This window comes from Protomyctophum parallelum (assembly GCF_964188405.1).
Source record: "Protomyctophum parallelum genome assembly, chromosome: 10".
NCBI lineage: Eukaryota > Metazoa > Chordata > Actinopteri > Myctophiformes > Myctophidae > Protomyctophum > Protomyctophum parallelum.
Genome location: NC_139704.1, coordinates 9,711,293 through 9,731,091, shown reverse-complemented (window position 1 = coordinate 9,731,091; position 19,799 = coordinate 9,711,293). Strand labels below are relative to the sequence as shown.

General features: G+C 42.6%; 1 pseudogene across 1 annotated transcript in view; it reads right to left on the bottom strand.

Annotated features, from left to right (window-relative positions):
* LOC310865664 (homeobox protein Meis1-like) overlaps positions 1–10,045 on the bottom strand; it is a 53,613-nt pseudogene extending 43,568 nt beyond the window's left edge. Inside the window, exons 1-6 of the transcript XR_014571062.1 lie at positions 9,298–10,045; positions 7,532–7,752; positions 6,110–6,251; positions 5,830–5,880; positions 5,051–5,101; positions 3,731–3,877 (exon numbers count right to left, since the gene is read on the bottom strand). The product of XR_014571062.1 is annotated as a homeobox protein Meis1-like (transcript). The remainder of the gene's footprint in view (positions 1–3,730; positions 3,878–5,050; positions 5,102–5,829; positions 5,881–6,109; positions 6,252–7,531; positions 7,753–9,297) is intronic.
* Positions 10,046–19,799: the final 9,754 nt, after the last annotated feature.

The following is a 19,799-nucleotide window of genomic DNA, read 5'->3' as shown; positions in this document are numbered from 1 at the left end:
TGCTCTGCACATTGCGCTCTATTGGGGAGGGGATACCCTGCGATGCGAAAAAAGAGAAAGACCTTGCAATCAAATCAGCACAACACAATCAACCTCTGAGTACATATAACCATTGAAGACCCTCTCACATTCACAGTCAGGAGACTTTATGAAAAGGAAACAAAAAAAAGAGAAATTCAATTATTCCCAGACCCACTCCAGACAGCATGTCCCAATCAAGTAGAGGAGCTCTTGTGGACTTGGAGTGAGTCCTCAGCACTATTTAGCACCAGTATCCTGCTCCACAGCACTCGACAGAGCCCAAGCTCTCTGAGTTCATTAGCAAATTGCTGTGCCCCTCCCACTGCTCTCTCTGCGCAATTAAAGGCAACTGTGCAAACGATGCATAGCCGTCTAGAAATACCCCCCACTCGCCTTCACCCAGGGACCAGGGAAGGGAATGGTAGAGCATGAGTGTCGGCTGGGTAAACAGGCAAGACAATCGCAAAAGGCAACCACAGCCAACAAATCGTCCCAGTACCGAGGGCACCGAGATGTACACGGACTGACGCCTAGGGGAGAGGCTGAACTGACTTTAACATACAGTGTAAGAGAGGCCTTTTCCACATTAAAGGGTTCTGCAAAATCCACATGGTCGGAGTTTTTTTTTTTTCATGCCTCCCAGGTTTGTGTACAGTGGAGCTTAATGCAGAAGTCCTATGCATCGCGGGCAACTGCAAACGTACTCTTGCAGGGGAAGCAATGAGCCAAATGTGTTAGGAGTTAGGCAAATATGGCTCTCCAGGGAGAGGCAGGGAAGGGGTTAAGAAAGTCCAACTGGTGCTAACCAGTCACTCCACTCACATAACACCTGAGGGGGGTGCTGCATTTATCAGGCCAGTCTGAACACACACACACACACACACACATACGCGCACACACACACACACACACAATGTACAATAACACACACAGAATATGTGCACTGCATGCACACAAAAAAACAGAGTATACAAACACACACCCATGCAAGTGTGCAAACACACACACATACGCACGCGCACATGGGCACACACACACACACACACACACGCACACGCACACGCACATGCACACGCACACGCACACGCACACGCACACACACACACACACACACACACACACACACACACAGAGCAGGGTGAGCCCAAACTGGCTGGGCTGCATTCACAAGCCAGCACAGAGCCTCCCTGACTTTTTCACCTCTCAGCTATGTTCTGCTTTCATTTCAAAGGGGCGCCTAGCGTCCCTCCAGAACTTGCCTGCATAGACAGGCTCGCAAAACAATGGAAAAGAAGGTAACGACGGAGCACTCGAAATGTTACTGATATGACGCAAAGGCACCATTATGCAGCCAGAGAGTCATCGTTGTTGGATACTCGAGTTTAATAAATTCAAAACTGTTTTTTTTTCTTCCTCCCTCTGACAATTTTTTCTCTCTCTCTGCTACAGTCGCCTCACTGGAATAAATTGGTTTATGAATAAATGAGCCTCCTCTCCCTCTTGTTAACATTGTTCTTTTGTGCAAATTCCCAACATTGTTTCCAGTCCACTTCAACTTTATGCCCGAGGGCATATATTAAAAATACATATGGAGCGAGATAATGCACACACAACGCAAATTCGTTAAGGGTGTCACCCCCTAACAACGGCAGATAAGATGTCACACAGAAAATAGCCGACGAAATTCAAGGAAAATGTGTGTGTGTGTGTGTGTGTGTGTGTGTATATACTGCATCGAGTAAGTCATGAAGTGCAGTCCCATTAAATTGACAATATATGTATTCAGGAGTGAGAGGAAGGCGCCCTGTCTTTCTTGCCTTGACTGTTTGGTTATAACCCATATGCACACTGCTTGAATATGACTTGAGCTAGTCAGGCATACACACATCTCAGTATTCTAGATCTGTCAAAACCTTTTCCAAGGTGCATGTTGTCATAAGCTATGCCTATGAGTTATTTAACATCAGTCGTCATTCAAAGTAAACAGAACTATAGCATTATGCCCCAAATTGGCTCTATATACTGTACGAGCATTATTATATTGTTAAAATAGGCCATGTCTCTATCTTAAAGTCAATTAAAGATCCACATCGTGCCCCCAAGCACAACATAATTTTCTTCATATACCTAAAAACCCTACGGTTTTAGCACACTCTATTTTAATACATATATTCCATATCGCTTCAATTTGTGCCCTGACCTATCTATGGAAATAAATAACTTTTTGACAACTGAATCCCCCAAAGAATACATAAAGCTGTTCAAAAGAGACACTCAAATGCACAAGTGGCGTCGTGTTATTTAATTCTGCTTTTTTTGCATTAAATGAAGTATTATCTTCTGGGTGATCTTGCTCATTTCCATAATCAGTCATAGTAGCCGGGGATACAGAGGAGGAAGCGGGGGTCGCTCCACTCGGGTCCCAGTCGGCCCATGAATGGCGCTGCTAGCCCGGCTATTCACTTCAGAACATAAAGGCTGGTGGCTAACGCTCTCTCCGGGGCACTACACCAGGCCGTCGCTCAGGCCAGCCACTCAACCATATGGAAGTCCGCGGATTTAAATTATTTAGCCTAATCGCTTCATTACTTTTTATATCGGCCTATCCAGCTAATCCCTTTAATTTGCACACTTGTTTTTTTTATCTCTCAGCTGTCCATAGACCGGAGCTGAACTTAACCCACGAAGGCCAAAGTCATACCGTTATAATGCAGGTAGTCTATAATATTTTTGAAACAGGCCATTTTGTTAAGTAAAACGCACGTCTTTTTGTACAAATGAAGCACGATAGGCTATTAATGGCCGTGAATCCTGTGCGTTAAGATTTGCATAATTCTAATCATGGTCGCTGTTATCATTATTTAACGGCAGTATGGACCATTAGGGTCATGCCTGCGCGCACTACAATGTCCCTCGAGTGCCAGCAGTCAGTGGAGCACGTAATGAAGGCCATGGTTATCTCTGATATCGCCACCGCTGCGACTCACAAAAGGAAACATTCCCTAATCTACCTTTAATACCCAATGCCTCGTAGCTTTTCAAACATAAACCGCCTTACTGCCACTGAACCTCTCGCCGGCCGCTGTGCTCTGAGCAAAGAAGAAAGAGGGGGTGCCTTCGATAAGCAATGTGCACTCATGTCTAAGAAAAAATACTGACAAGACATCTAATGAACCGTGAACTCCAGTGGAGAAACCAAGGCACCTAAACCACAGTATCCATCTCGCCTCTCAGATAGCTGTAGACCTCTCCCCATATGCAAGCAGACCAATAGAACAGAAATGCACTGATAACGCATTTTGATTCAACAAAAAGAAGTGGAGAAGCGAGGAGAAAAAAAAGAGGAGAGGGGACTAAATTAAAATCGACATGAAACAGGTCAAGTTTATGGCAATGCTTTCTCGAGCTAATCTTCCCAGGTCGGTTCCGGGATCAAGCCTTAATGGGCCAATAATAGCAACATTATTCAGAAGATTTTCATTCCGATGGAATGTAAAACGGCCTTAATCATATGCAAATAACAGAGAAACGGAGTAGTGACCCGGAATAGCTGAATAGCCAGCAGTGAGAGCAGAGAGCTGTGTGTGTGGTGGAGAGAGAGAGAGAGAGAGAGAGAGAGAGAGAGAGAGAGAGAGAGAGAGAGAGAGAGAGAGAGAGAGAGATAGAGATAGAGATAGAGATAGAGATAGAGATAGAGAGAGAGACATACCTGATCAAGAGGCCCCGATGATCTTGTGATTTCTTCACTGTCTGACTTTGATCCACCCTCCCTGTCATCTATGACCAAGTCGATGGGCATCTTGCCTTTCAAACAGCTGATGTACCGGTGGCAAAAATTATCACAGAGTTCATGTACCTATACAGAGAGAGGGAGATAGAGAGACAGAGAGAGAGAAAGGGTGGGGGTGGGCGGAGAGAGAAAAGACATCTCACAATAACTAAAAAGGAACATCACAGAGGACAGTGACATGTGCAACCACAAACCCTTTTGACATGGAAAGCGGCCCCAAATTGTTTGAGGCAAGGTCGGTTGTTGCGACTCGCTCCCTCGGCGATCAGCCGCGTCCAGCATTGTGAACTGGGCTAACTTTATTTCCCATCTCAAAATAGAGATATCGGTGAAAATTGGCAGTGACAAGAGGGCTCCCGGGCTACAGCGTCTACTCAACACCCGTGTTAAATTCATCAGTGCCCCGGGTAGTGGCCATTAGAGGGGGGTGACCCGCTTGACTGACATTTAAGGTAAACTGTTTAATTTTGTCTACTTATTACATTATCACACACGACCCACGCAGAGCATCCTTTGCCCGAGAATTCAATATGCATATTTGGACGAGACATTTTGCCTATAGCTACTCGGCCGGTAAGGGCACATAATTTGTGTGAATAAAAACGTAGCAGGTATACGCGCGCGCACACACACACACACACACACACACACACACACACACACACACACACACACACACACACACACACACACACACACACACACACACACCCTCACACACACACACACACACACACACACACACACACACGAACACTTTCCAAAGCACTTAATAACTTCATAAGCATAGGCTAGTAAGCTATAGCTTGTACGTAGATCAGTTCTTGTCCGCAAGCAACAGCCTTGAGCAAAAGAGTAGCCTATAAATTAAGCATTACTATAGCCTGGTGAGGAAAAACTCGCCCACTCTCTCTCGCTTGCCACAGATGGCCATTTGTGGCCTTTTGCCCTCGACACAAGAGCACTTCTACAATCGACGAAGTTCGCCTATATGTTTCACCTTCCATGCAATATCTGCCAACATTAAACTTCATTATAGCATGCGGTGAGATTTGGGCACATAGATATCCGTTCCAGTTGTAACAGCTTGCGTCGTGATTAAACACGGAAGAAAAATGGCCCCATGATTGATTTTGATGCTAATTATAACCGACTCGCAAAAATACATTTATGCAAATATAGCTCATAGGCCTCGGTCTGAAGTACCACACTGGACAGAAAATGGCAAGAGAATATTACCTTCTCCAACTCCAGAAGATGAAATCGTAAAACTTGAATGGCTTGGATCATCTGAAAAATTACATTTAAAATAACAATAAAAAGGTTGAGCTTCACATCTCCTGAAATTAAACAGGCACGTTTTTCTCCATAAAACTAACTACAGATGGGCAAAATATTCATATGAATGATTTTTATGTGCAGCTGATATTAAACTTCAACCAACTTTATTACAATATGGAGACGTGGCAAAGGCTGATAATGCAATAAGTCCATGTAGGTCTAAGAGTGCAGGGATCTATTAGCCTTCAACTAGTCGTGATTTTTTTTTTTTAACTTTGATATCATATTGAAAGTCTGAAACTCTACAAAGTGGAAAACCCCATTAATATAATAACTTTTCATTGAGAGGAAGGGGGTTCAAAGGGTTGTGACAGCTGTCTAATGGCGGCCCTTGGTAGACGGTTATCTGCAATGACAACCGGGGGCTATCATGGTATCAAACAACCTAAATTGAAGAACATAACCCCGAGTCCTGTTTTAACTTTTGAACACCAATCAGCCTCTCTTATACTTAAACTCAAGACCATAGACAAAATATGGGCACACGTCAAGATACATATACAGAAGAGGACACAATCTACGTGAGCTAAGAAAAATTGCACTCATTGGACTATACATGGGATAGGGATATATATATAATAATGTGTGTATGTGTGTGTGTGTGTGTGTGTGTGTGTGTGTGTGTGTGTGTGTGTGTGTGTGTGTGTGTGTGTGTGTGTGTGTGTGTTTTAGCTTACCAGATTATCCAATTCTGGATTCGATGAAAATAGGGGCTTTTCTGCCCGAATCTAAAAGCAAAAATAGTTAACTTTTAAAAATGGTATGGAAAAACAAAAAGTCATATTACACTATATAACACTATATAAAGGGAACATAATTCATCTTTATGCACAAAAGTTGTGTCCATACTTTGTCATGCATGCAAAGGGCTCATTTACAGCCCACGTGTTATTGTTATTATTATTATCATTACTAGTAATAGGCTATTAATATTTTAAAAAATCAAACTTTTCTGACCTGTTTTGCAAACACTGCTATGTCTTCATTGAAAGATTCCGATGAACAAACGTCACCTCCCGCCACCCCGGGTTCTCTGGGAGTGCAAGTCGCTAATTCACATTTCTCAAAAATCAGTGCAAGCAAGGGGAACAGAGGGTGCCTGGGAACGCAAAAACATACAATAGCAAATGTCACCAGAGAGAACAGCGCCGGGGTCAAGCTTACTCCAGGCTAGGTTTAGCCAGTCATGCTACTCTCAAACAACGCGCCCATGGGGACTGGCTGCAGCGTATGTTATTATTATATTATGCAGGGAAGCTTAAGAGAAACGCTGGGGAAACAGCGGGCACGACTTCTGTGATTCAATCTATGCACGCCTAACAACATAAAAGCCTTTAGAGATCGTTCAGGCGGCTTTCTTGTGTTGTGTTCACGTATAGGCACACAAGCGTGCCTTTGTCTTTGAAAACCAAGTAGGCCTATGCACATTTTATTCTTTTTTTTGTTTGTTCCATTTTAATCACGTTTACAAGTCGTGCGTGTAAATGTATGGAGGTGTGTTTTGTATCCTTCCTCCTCGTGATAAACTTGAGGGGAAAATATGGCGCACTCAAAAGTTCTACAAGTATAGGCTGTGGTGCAGCAGGCAGCGTGGTGTGTGAGACTGTGAGGTGGTCAAATTATTTGTGTCATGTTCAGTCACCGTGCTAACAGCATGCTTGGGAATTTTAATTAACTCCTCTAAATTAATATATGACAAGCATACCTAGTATTTTCTTCTGAACAGACCCTAATCCTTTATATGAATTTAATTGGCTCTAGTCTATAAGACATGACGCACAATTATTTTCTAATTCCTCCTCAACTAATAATGAAGGCATGTATAAAAGCAATTGTAACTTTAGACAACTGAATTAGCTAAATTGTATTAATAAGTAGGCTATAGGTAAATGGCCAATTCCCTTGACAAATATTCCTTGCTGTAGCCTACATAAAAATAATAATAATAACAATAATATTGAATAATATATTTAAAATGGCTATTCAGATAGGCTATTATTGCAATATTTTACGGTCGTTTGAAAACTGATTTTAAATGTTTATTTCCACGTCTCTCACATTTTCTCGAGTGCTTCCTAAACGGAAATACATGGTCAACATTAGCCATACATACGTCTAACTTCATTGTTATAAAATATACCAAATGCATAAAAGATATAGACTATATCTGAACGGTGCGAAGTTAACGCTATAGCAAACAGTAGACAGTCGCTCACTTTCTCTCACTTCGCACCCTATCTCTCCCTGCAGCTCTCTGTCGCTCGTAATTTCCCCTGCGTGTCCCTCGAGGCCTGCGTGGAGCCACGGCTAACTTTCAGTAACAGCCCGGGCTAGAATCCACCAGACGAGGCATGCATTGCTGAGGCTCTGCCAACCTACCCGTATATCGAGTCTTTATCTCTCTTGAGAGCGTCGTTGACCGAGGAGCCCATGCTCGGCGGCATGGCGTTCGAGTGGGCGCTGTGCGGGTACTGGTGCGAGTGCAGCTGGGGTCCGTGGTTCAGGTGCACCGCCTGCATGGACCTGGCGCCGTGCGGGTCTCCGTACATGGTGGTCGGGATGCCCACCCCGTCCATCCCGTAGTGGGGCAAGTCTTCGTACTGCGTGCACACAACAAACACGCGTGTCCAGAAGTGAATGGTTATTTTATTTATTTTAGTTTCAGGGCTGCGTGACAATATTGCTTGTGGGAACCCATAAAGGGATAAGCTAGCCTAGCTCCCTGCACTGCACTGGGAAGATGGAGGAACCAGGATAATTAAGAAGTTGCTCGTTTTGGTCCTTGTAAAAAAGTGCTCTTTCTACGCGGCTGAAAATTGTTGTTACTAATTGTGTATAATTGCGTTCTAATATTTCCCAGCTGCAAATCAAATAAGTATATAGTGCTAAAGTGATTAGCCTACTTTTTTTAAGCATTGGCGGCCAGCATAATTATTCAATACGCATACAACAAATGCCCTCGTAATTGCAATGTTTTCTACTTTCATAGAAAGGTAATTTGCATGTTATTTAAAGTGCACTGGTTCATGTATGCAACAAACTCAATTAAATATGTGTGCTGTTTTTTTCAAATTATGTTAATTAGTGTTAGGTTACTTACATAGGCTACCATAAACTTTTCCTGAAAAGTGTTAATTCTGAGTTAAAAAGGCATATAGTTATCTCCATGTTCACACCACTAAATGACTGCTGTTGTTAAACGCTTGATTGCTTTGCTTAAATGTATAAACAAAATATTAACCAGGCCAAACCCCAAAGTGCCTATTGTTTATCTGTGATGTGCTTATTAGACAAATTAGTTGCTTTAATTATTAATAGTGCTCCTTTGAAAGTGTCAAAGTAATGTCGGTGAAAGTGAGAAAGGGGCATTATCACTTGTCTTAAAACCCTAACATTTCGACCTCAAACCCAGAGAGGTGCAAAGTCACAGCATGGTACCGTGAATTGTGCCAAACTATATCCAGTTTAAATGTTGCCTATAACCTATGCGTCAAGATCTGCTTTTACAATGTTTACTATAAGATCCCGGCTTCGGCAACCCCACCATAGAGTGGTCCCTGAGTGTATGAATCAAAGCATTTGTCATCACCTCATTATTAAAAAGGTACCTCAATGGCATTATGCTAATATTCCATGTTTCCTATATACATTTCGGAATTAAGTGTAGGCTATACGAATTTATGATAGCTACAACTGATGGTAACATTTGCATTAGGCCCACAGGAACACCTCGTGTGTAAGTTTTATTTTTTATTAAAAAACAACTAAGAGGTCCGAACTCAAATCTTGATGCTGGCTTTATAAATCAACTTTAGGAGAAATTTGGAGATTTGTTTATAGCCTCCGTGCCCTCCCCATTTCGCTTCCAGTAACCGGCCTGTCATAACCAATTTGAAAAATAGCAGATATATGATCACACTTCCAACGTCCCATAGTCGGCCGACTGTTGATCAAATGAGTGCATGTGTCCGTGCGTAATATCGAGAGCAGATGCAAAACACGAAAATGTGTCTCCTGCGTGCGCGGGGAAGACGGGAGAAAGTTTCACCGTGAGCCGTATGTCATTAGCCACGTTACAGTGCGGACTTGCATTCTAGCACAGTAGAGTTACAGAAACTTTTTTTGGGGGGGGATAGCCTACGTACCCGTTGCGCCATAACCCTCCTTACTCCCTCGTCTTCTTTTCAGTTTAGATATATCCCCTCTGAGGCCAGGGTGAAGAAGAAAACGAGCACGCAAATTCCAAATGGGGAGATCTCGCAACAGAATCCGTATGTCTTTCCAGGGAACGGTGAAGCCAGCCCCCTTCTTCTTGCTCAAGTTTAGCCCAGGCACGGCGAATAGGTCCTCTGCTATCCTCGGGACGGCCGCGGCGACGGGGCGAGAGCACCAGTCTCCTTTTCCAAAAGTAGGATGAAAATACCCCTCAAACAAAACCAGCGACTCTCATGGCTTTTTGCCACTCCGCCTGTCAATCAAGCGCGAGGCTTGTCAAAGTACCAAATGAATGATGGTCCGACGCGCGCCTCCAACCAGGATCGCACACCTAAATGTTAATAGTGAAATCACAGTAAAAAAAAATGAAGCTCTCTCTCTCGTTTCTTTGATCACTCTCGGCTCCCGAGTTGATTTTTTATGCAAAAGCGTCTATAGGAGATGAAGAGGAGGTGGGGTGATAATTCTGGCTTAGTATTTCTTAAAGGAGCCACGATCGATGCAGTGTGTGAATGTGAAGCCGCCTGGCCGTCGTGTCGTGGTGTGCGTGTGTGTGTGTGTGTGTGTGTGTGTATATGTGTATGTGTGTGTGCGTGTGTGTGTGCGCGCGCGTGTGTGTGTGCGTGTGTGTGTGTGTACAATGAATGTGTGTTGAGCGGAGCGCGGCTGACGAGTGGATCTGGACCAGACTGCTGAAACCCGGAAGTAGTGGTGGCCATAACAGGTCGTGTCTTACACAATGGACTGCATCAAGTCGCTCCGAGTGGAGGGGGGCTGCGCGGAGGAGGGACTCATATGCAATGCAAGCTGAGCTCCAGTCAGCGTAGTATATGGCACTGGGATATGCTAGCGAATACCTACTCAACTACTATAATGTCGACAGATCTCCGTAAACGTATATCGACAGATAGGCCCTATGCTTTATTATTATGATTAGTATTATTAATATTAAACACGGAGCGGGTTTTTTTTGCGGGACGCCTGATATATTGTGTTATAAAATATATAGGGCTGCTATATTTTGTCTGATCGGCGATACCAGCATCCACTTTTCGGCTTGTAAACAGCGTATAATTGAATTAGCTCATTTGGAATTGTAATAACACAATCCATCTATGATCTATATGTATACGCAGGTCAGTGATTTTGAATTATATATAAAGCTGTGGTTGTCTTATAGCCTAGTAAGAAAGGTATATTTTAGCTGTCACTCTCTTGAGAATAAAGATACAATTTTGTCTAAAACTATTAAGCTGCTTGGCCATAAAGTAACATCACCAAGATAGTTTCTAATAGATTAGATCCTCTGTTCTGTTATATGATCAATCAGTTTTGATGGAATCTGGAAAGGGCCATGGGTCATTAGGACTATATTTCCATATGTTATAGATAGGCTATATAGACTGCCTGTCATTTGCGTTAGACTATATAAGGTGTGTGATTTGCGTTGCAAAGTGTATGGGATGCATTAGATAGAGTGGACAGAGCGGAGTTAAGGCTGCTAAATTGATCACTTTTGTCAACTTGGGTGGGAGAGTTGCATGCATGTCTTTGATGGCTTTACAATTCGGGGCATTTCGTGAAAACAATCAATCTCAACAACGCCGTTCAACCAAACGGTTTACTCTGATATATGAAGCAAAAGTTCAAAAACAAAACATGGAGCGTTCCTGTTAGGAGAACGGCATTCGTGCTGTGCCCTCCGTCCCTCATCTCCCCACACCAACCGGCGAATGGGCCGCTCCAGAAACAGCACGCTCTCGCAGTCTGACATGGATGTCCAATGAAAGCGGTGCGCAGCGATGGGAGCCCCCTATTGGTTCTCAACGTGATCAATTCTCAGATGATTGATCGGTTCGAGGCCACATTGGCAAGGAGGCGCAAAACAAAAACATTGCTCGCAAATGGAAAACACGTCTTTTGTATTGTGTTATAGTTCCTATAGCCTAGCCTATACACATTTGCCAAAATTAGTTATTTGTCTCTTCTCTTCTCTTCTCTTCTCTTCTCTTCTCTTCTCTTCTCTTCTCTTCTCTTCTCTTCTCTTCTCTTCTCTCCTCTCTGACGCTCCATGCACTAATTTTTCACATTCCTTAATTACAGTTTATAAATGCGCTCACATAGTCTACTTTGATAAAACAAATCACCAAACCACCGTCATCCCCTGATTTGCTTGAGAAACTGCTAACCTTTCCCTCTTGGAACAGGCGTTTCTCCTCAAACATGATGCACTTCTACAATAAAACTGTTATTGCCCTATGCAGCCCCAACAGTTTGTGGCTGCATATAGCCCTATATAAGATGGGTCAAATAATATTAATGAGAAATTCATGTGGAATGGAAACTTTTCTTTCATCGTTCAAATTAATCAAATTAATGAAATAGTGGATATAGATATCACATCATGTGATATCTATATCCACTATTTCATTAATTTGATTCACATGTATCTAAAATGACCTTTAATCTGCTCTTTGGGGGAAATGTATAAGTGCAGTTAATTCTTCTCATCACTTCACGGCGAGAAAAGAGTGCATGCATGCGGGCAAGAGCACTATCGCCTGATTATGCCATAAGCCGTCGCTACTCATAACGTGTTACTCCAAATGTTCCCGGTGACAAGGTGTTTGAAGTTTGCCCGAGTAGCGTCTGTCATCGATCATAATGCCCCGGTGCCAGCAGCAACAGTGTCATAACAGATAATATAGGCTTCACACATTCAGCGATTCCCCGGTGGTGAGGTGGGATCCAGCGGACCAGGTTTTACAGGCATGAAATCACTATTAAATCCCCCCACACCGGCCGGAGAGGCTCTCGGGGCAGACGACCCGACGCGCTCGGTGGGAAAGCCACGGAGCCACGACACACGCACGGAATTAATCCCGAGATAACGGCGAAACCGACTCAATTAAGTTTGATAGAGTTAAGTCTTTTAACAGACCGATTGATGGACGACGTATTTATTTGATTTAATTTTTCAATTCATCATTTTTGGAATAATGCGGGGGTAAGTATAGAATAAGGCTCCACTTTTTCTTATTGTGTAGCCATATAGGCAATATATAATGACAACCAAACCTGAATATTATAGTAAGAATTATACAATAGGCCTATTTGGTAATGCTAAATTGACTTTGTTTTAACCCAATGTTTGTTTTGAGGTTTAGTCTAATATGTGATTCTGTTTTTGACAAATTAACGCTTCTTTAAATAGTAGGCTTATATATTATAATAGCTGTAGCCTAATATTGACATTAGTTTTGGGTCAAACTTAAAAGTAGGACTAATAGCTAAATTAATGACTCATTGCAAAGCAACTAGACTAAATTAACGTGCGGCGCCCGTCCACTGTAAAAGAACAAGAATAGCATTATAAAGTAATTAAGATGCTTCAATTAGCTGCTATAAAGAGGTAGTAGACCACCACTTTCACTCTTTAGGCAGCGTTTTCGTGAGGGTCAGTGCATTTTAGTGTCCTGAAAGAGGGGGCTAAATACCATAATTTCTGTTTAATCCGCTTTGCCTGGACGATAATGCCTTGAGTCCTTATAATAAATGCTATAGGTATTACTTTCAAACGGCTGCATTTCCACTGACAGAAGCCTGGGAAAAAACATATTCAAACTGCAATGTGATAGATGGCCTATATATGCGCGTTGACTTCTCAAATAAAAAAAATTGTTCGCCTATTAAATATGGCCTAAACGTTAAAAAAGAAAGAAAGAAAAAAGACAGGGAAAAGTTGTAAAAAGTAGTTCTTCAAACTATAATTACTCATGGATGGGCTATACTCTATATGTTATGATAAATTAAATCGCATTGGCATAGACAATAATGCGGAGATAATATATCTAGAGCCTAATTTATTCTCTCCACAAATTATATTTTAAACCTTCCAACTTTTTAAATAGCTATAGAGTTTAAAGATAGGTGACAAATATCCAGTCTCACCAATAAAAACCTTTATTTATTTATAGCCTATTTGATTGCTTTAAATAAGACCAGCCCGGAGTTTTTAACCCCATAATTAAATCAGTGATAGTCCGATTGCCCTTGCCTTATATATTAGTGATTGCCAATAATGGTTGTTGTCTGTGCGTGTTACAAGTACTGAGAGCAACTGGCAGGCCTGCGGTTCAGGAGTCAAACTGGGGTCAAACTTTTTTTTACAGCCCCTGCAGCTATGCGCCCAAACGTGTTGGGATCTGCAAAGGGGCCAGAGCTCTGTTTTCTGTCACTCCTCTACAAAGTTTGCACTAGAAAGATAGATCTACCTACGTTAACACGACTAAGGTTTTTATTTTTTTCCTTTTCTTCCTTTCTTTTTTCCTCAGTTTATTCAATTAGCCTACATTTAAACTAGCGGCATATTATCGCATCACCGAGTAACCCACGCCGTTTCATTATACTCTATTAAGTGGGCTATCATGTGCTTTGATACAGAAAGAAGGCGGCTTTTTTTTTCTTCGATAAGGGGGCGTATTCTTGTGGAATGACAGCAATTTGTTTTTCTTTTGTTGATTTATTTTTCAAGGACACGCCGGTGTGCGTTTTAAAATGTATTAAAGCTATGAGTTTGTTTTGTTTCAGCTTGTAAAATGTATTTAGAATAGGTTAGGCCTATACGGCCCTATAGCCTATAGTGTCTCTGAGTCTGCACAATCATTTGTTGTTAATTAACACAGTCTTAGGCCTAAATAATCACAGTCATTTATTGCATCCAACTAGGCCTATTTTAAAAACGTGGTGCACGATTATATCACTTTTTCCCCCTTCCTTTCTTCTTCCCTTCAGGTAGCATATAAAGGAAGCTGTTTCTGCGAGCAATTGTTTGAAAGGGACACCTGCATGGGTAATTCATGTATCGATAACGGGCAGCTACAGTGGCCTTGCTACAAATATCTATTAACACAGCTTGACGGCCCAACACCCCCAGGGAATAACTACACGGAGTTAAAATAGAACGGACGTGTATGCTTATGACCTAATATAGTAGTGACTGAAGTAATGACACCGACAGTGACATGATTGAGCCCAATTTTAATCTAAAATGACGAAGCCAATCAATAACATATCTAGCGAAACAATGTAATGTCTGAGCATTAAGTTCTCAAGACTGTGTGTGTGTGTGTGTGTGTGTGTGTGTGTGTGCGTGTGTGTGTGTGTGTGTGTGTGTGTGTGTGTGTGTGTGTGTGTACAGTACACTATACACTACACTACACTACACAACACACAACTTGGCTTAAATGTTACTTTGCTGCTCTCGCCCAACATGGATTAAGCCTTAATCATTTGCGCCTTCTACTGGAGTCCCAGGAAATTACATCTAATGGAATGAGAGGTGAAACGAATTATACACCGACATTTGTATAGTTTAAGCCTTAATAAGTCAAACCCCTATAGCAGATTTAAGATTTAGAGTTTTCCTTCATCTAAATATAGTCTCTTTTACTGATCTTTGTGAGTTTGATTCCTAAAATGAGACTCCCAAACAAGCTATTTTCAGTTTAGCAGCAGGCCCACATTAATGTATCTGCTTATAATTTGTCAGGAATCCTAATGGTCTTACATTTAATGGTCTTAAATGTAAATATGTCATTGTATGCTATAATATACAAATATTACAGCCGCACTGTTTACATATGTTTTATGCATTCCACATTCCAGTTCTGCTACAACAAAGGCTTTTATGAATATGCCTACATTTATACCACAGAATTAAAACGCTGCATGTCTCTCTCTAATATATCATGCTGGGGAATAAATAGTAAAGTGCTGAAGTAGTATGTACAATATTGAGGGTTTCAAACAGTGCTATAAGGCTGATTCATACTTTGTCGTACGACAGAGTTGCTCATTGAAAATAGCAGATCTACAAGCTCACAGCGCCTTGCACTGCGATGCGTTGTGAGCATGTAGAGCTCGCCACTCATTATAATATCATATTAACTAGAAGGTGTTTGTGGGTTATGGTGCTAAAGCAGATTGAAAAAGGTCCTATACCTTGAAGAGGTTATTTTTACATGAAGTGAGAAGTTGCATGTGTACCTGCAAGCATATTATTCTCCACACTTTTACCTGATCTCCTGTGGGAGATCACAGCACCTATAGAGTACATATGTGATGAACATCTGCTTTACCGTGGCGAGAACTGTGAAATTAGATGCACACATAGCCCACACACATTCACACACACGCACGCACATGCATGCAGGTAAGCATGTACGCACAGCATTGCATGCAAGCACGCACGCACATACAGAGACACACGCACGCGCGCGCGCACACACACACACACACACACACACACACACACACACACACACACACACACACACACACACACACACACACACACACACACACACACACACACACACACACACACACACACACACACACACACACACACACACACACACACACACACACACACACACACACACACACACACACACACACACACACAGTCTATCTATACAGACATGCATAGATTACAAGAGCACACATGCACATGCATGCACGGACGCACGCACATCGCACATATACGCACATGCAGAATGGAGGCCTATAATAACAGAGTTGAATGGAGCCAGTCAATTTTCACATTGTGCTGCTGGTCATGAGGTCACAGACTCCACTTTAATAGGTCCTCTCACAAGCAAGGCTGAGCTAAAACCACACAGGAAAATACAAAGTATTAATTTGACTCTGAAATCATAAGAAATGCACCCATGACATTCTTTTTTACACTTTCTGAGTTAAATTGTCACTCATTTTTGCAGTGGACAGAGAGAACTCATTAATCCACATCACACACGCGCACGCACTTCCCCTGTCATTCCTTCCTGTTCTCTGTCTTTTCTGCCTCCGTCTCCCCATAGTTTTCCGTCCTTGCTCCTCTCTCTGTCTCACTCTCTCTCTCTCTCGTACGGTGCATGAACCTCTCTTCCCGGCATTTGTCACCAGTGCTATTATTTCAGGTGTGCTAATGGCATTGCAGACACTTTTGCTGAGATAGGGCCTTAGAGCGAGAGGAAGAGGAGAGAGTGAAACCAGGGAGGGAGGGATGCAAGGAGGGGAGAATGGTGTGATTCCATCCAGCAGGTCAACATTACATGGACCGAGCAGACCCCAGGAGGAAGGGAGACAGATGAGGATGATAGTCTCCGCTCCTCTCTTCGCTTCCCCTCCACTCTCCTCTCCTCTCGTCTGAAGGGTGAGAGAGAAGTGAGGGGTGAGGTGTGTCACATGTCATCCAATCACACGGGGGTGGGGGCGGGGGGTAGTCTCACACCTCCCAGGGAGACTGTGAATTGATCAGCACCTCAGACAGAGAGAGAGAGAGGGGGAGATAGTGAGAAAAATAGAGAGAGAGAGCCAAGGAAGAGAGGTGGAGGGTGAGGGAGATAGAAAGAGGAGAGGAGAAAGAAAGAGCAGAGTATAGGGTAGCGAGGAAGGAAAGGGAGGGGGGAGTGAGTGAGGATGGGAGGGAGGATGAGAGGAGAGAGGAGGGGAGTAAAAATGAAGAGGGGTGGAAACAAAGAGCGAAAGATATGGAGGGGAGGGGACGGGAGGGGGAGGGGGGTCTGCATAGAAGGTGTGAAGATTCATCTCTCCCTGGGTATGGGTGTGAGGTGGGCTGGGCATGTGAATGGTCTCATATAGTATTTTATGGTCTGGTGGTAAATTTGCAACCAACAACATAATTATGGCAAAAATAGGCAAAGATTCGCTTAAAATAACAGATCTACAAGATCTGTATTTTTGGTGAAGAGATGGTGTGTAGAGGGTGGGAAAAAAGGAGATGGCAAAGTATCAAACTCCTGAGGACCCGTGTCGACAAAGTATAGGTTATAGTGGTGTCCCGGGACGGAATTAGGGTTAATTTATACGTTGTTGTGAATGAAGTATAGTGTTTTGTTGTGGTCCTATAGGAGCTTTCCTCTAGGGTAGTGGCAGTGACTGCATGGTCCTACAAGTTACTTCTCTGTTGATCAAGCAGCAGGTGCCAGGGAACACTACGACAGCGCATGTTCCCAATTATTATTAAACACATGGAAAATATACAGTATATCATTAGTTCAAGTCACATTACGTGACCAGTGGTTATGGGGTTCGATTCCCACTGGGGAGTCGGGACACTGTGGGCGCTGGGTGTGTGTTCTCTCCTCCGTGTCATCAGTGCCCATACCCTAAGTGGGGTTGGCGAAAGGGCCTTTCTGTGTGGAGTTTGCATGTTCTCCTCGTGTCCCCCTAGGATAGGTACCCTCACAAAAACATGCAGTAATCGTGGTCTCTAAACTGTCTCCCCCTGGCCAGCCGGGGCCTGATGGACGGGAAAGGATCTGGTTGGAATAATAATGTTCCTTCCACACGTTACAGTACGTCCAACCGCGGAAACTCCCCCCTGCATGGTGAAAAGAAGTGGCTTGGACGCTCATGCATTGAAGGAAGCATGAGGTCAGGCTCTCCCCAACAAAATCATAGGATAAAAATGATAATAAATAATAAAAGTTACAGAACAGGTAACGATAAACGATAAAACCCCCAGCAATGGAGGATGTGCAGATTAGTGGTAAAGTAATTTAGTATCACCATTGGTCAAATGTGCAAAGGCGTACAGTGTACACATCAGTTACACTCATAGAGATACTTGGATGCACGTCAAACCTCCAATAAATGATGACAGTCGCTCGACTGTGTTGCTCAACGAAAAACAGTTGCTGTCATCGAGCAATGTGCAATATGAATTAAACCATATACGTAGTCTCTGACTAGATGGCTAAGAGGATCAGCACTTGACAGTTTGCAGGATTGATAATACATTACGGCCGCGTATACGAACAGTGTGCGTCCACAATGTGTTACACTACTGAAACAAAGGCCCTGTTCAGATATTCAATGCCCATACTGTAAGATTGTTATTGATATAGTATTGACATAGATGTGTTGTTATTCCTGCTAAATACAGTGTAAAAGTGGACTTTTTGAAGGCCTAGTTTTACAAGAACTGTATAGAAAGTTGCATGGACAATCCTCAGTGGAAATATATCCAGTTATAATTCTGAGAGTATACAGAGAGATGTAACCATATGGACAATTACGGGTCCATTTGGTTCCATTTGTTCACTCTCAGAGTTAAACTAACGCTGTGTAAAGACATTTGCCCTGATGAGGCCGAAACATGTTGCCATGTTTTTTACCTGTTCAATTATGTGTGCTTTTAATCTTTTTGTGTAATCTGTGTTGGGTGCCTTGAACAAACTATCTTTACATTTTAGATTATTTTCCCAACGACTTTATCTTCGCCAGACTTGAATGCTGTGGCCCTCCCTTTTTCGGAATTTCTTGTTTCCATTTTGTTTTTGAAAACTATCCACTTCGCCATGCACCTCGACAGTCCAGCAGTGCTTTCTCTTTACCACCTGTTAAAAGTTGGAAAACCCGCAGGTCACACACAACATTTACCAGGTATTTTGGCCGGTGGCTGGTGTTAATTTCTCACCCTGCAAAAACACATGGCCACCGGTAACACCTGCGGTGCGAGTGCACGCACCACAGGATCTAGCGAGGGTGAAAGTGACACTTCTCTGTCATTTTGAAGGTGACAGCAGGACCAGGCCTCTCCAGCAGCCCCCCGTGTTCCTTCTAGACCACTGGTTCCCAAACAGTGGAGCGGGAACCGTCAACTGTGTGTGGGTCGCGGAGCAAAAAGCGTTTCAGAAGTAGTGAAAATAGGCTGCAGAAGGAGAAGTTTATTAAGTTTTGGTGTAATTGCGTTAAATATGTAACACCTTTGCGACCAAATGTTGTAGAGGCAAGGACTGAATGACTAAAAATACTGCCTTAATCATGTGCCTTATTCATTTTTTAAATTAATGCTCACAACTTCATCTACTCTCTCATGTCTCATGTATTTGACCTTTTATGTAAACAACTTTTTATCTCTCCCAATTGATTTTTATATTATTATTTTTATTTTAAGTTATTTGTGGTTTAGTCTTTGTATGAAAAATGTATGAAAAAACTATGGACAACATAAGAAATCTTATTTGTAGATTTGTCCTCCTTAAATAAATAATATAAAAATAAAAAAAAGTAGTGAAAATAGCAGATCTACAAGAGAAGAAAAACATTTTAGAAGTAGTGTAAATAGCATATCTACAAGCTTGCAACACAGTGCAAAGTGATCCATTGTGAGGTTGCAGTAGATCTGCTTCACTAGTTTGTCTCCCGGGCAAACGTGTAATTTCTCTTTTGGGTCTTGAGCTAGAACGTTTGGGAACCACTGCTCACTTCCTGCCTCTGCACTGAACGTACAGTGGGAGAATATGTACACTTGTGTACATATGTGTACGCATGTGTTTGTTCATTTATGTCTGCATTCTGTGCACGTGGACTCATGGCCATTTAATACTGAAAGTATGTA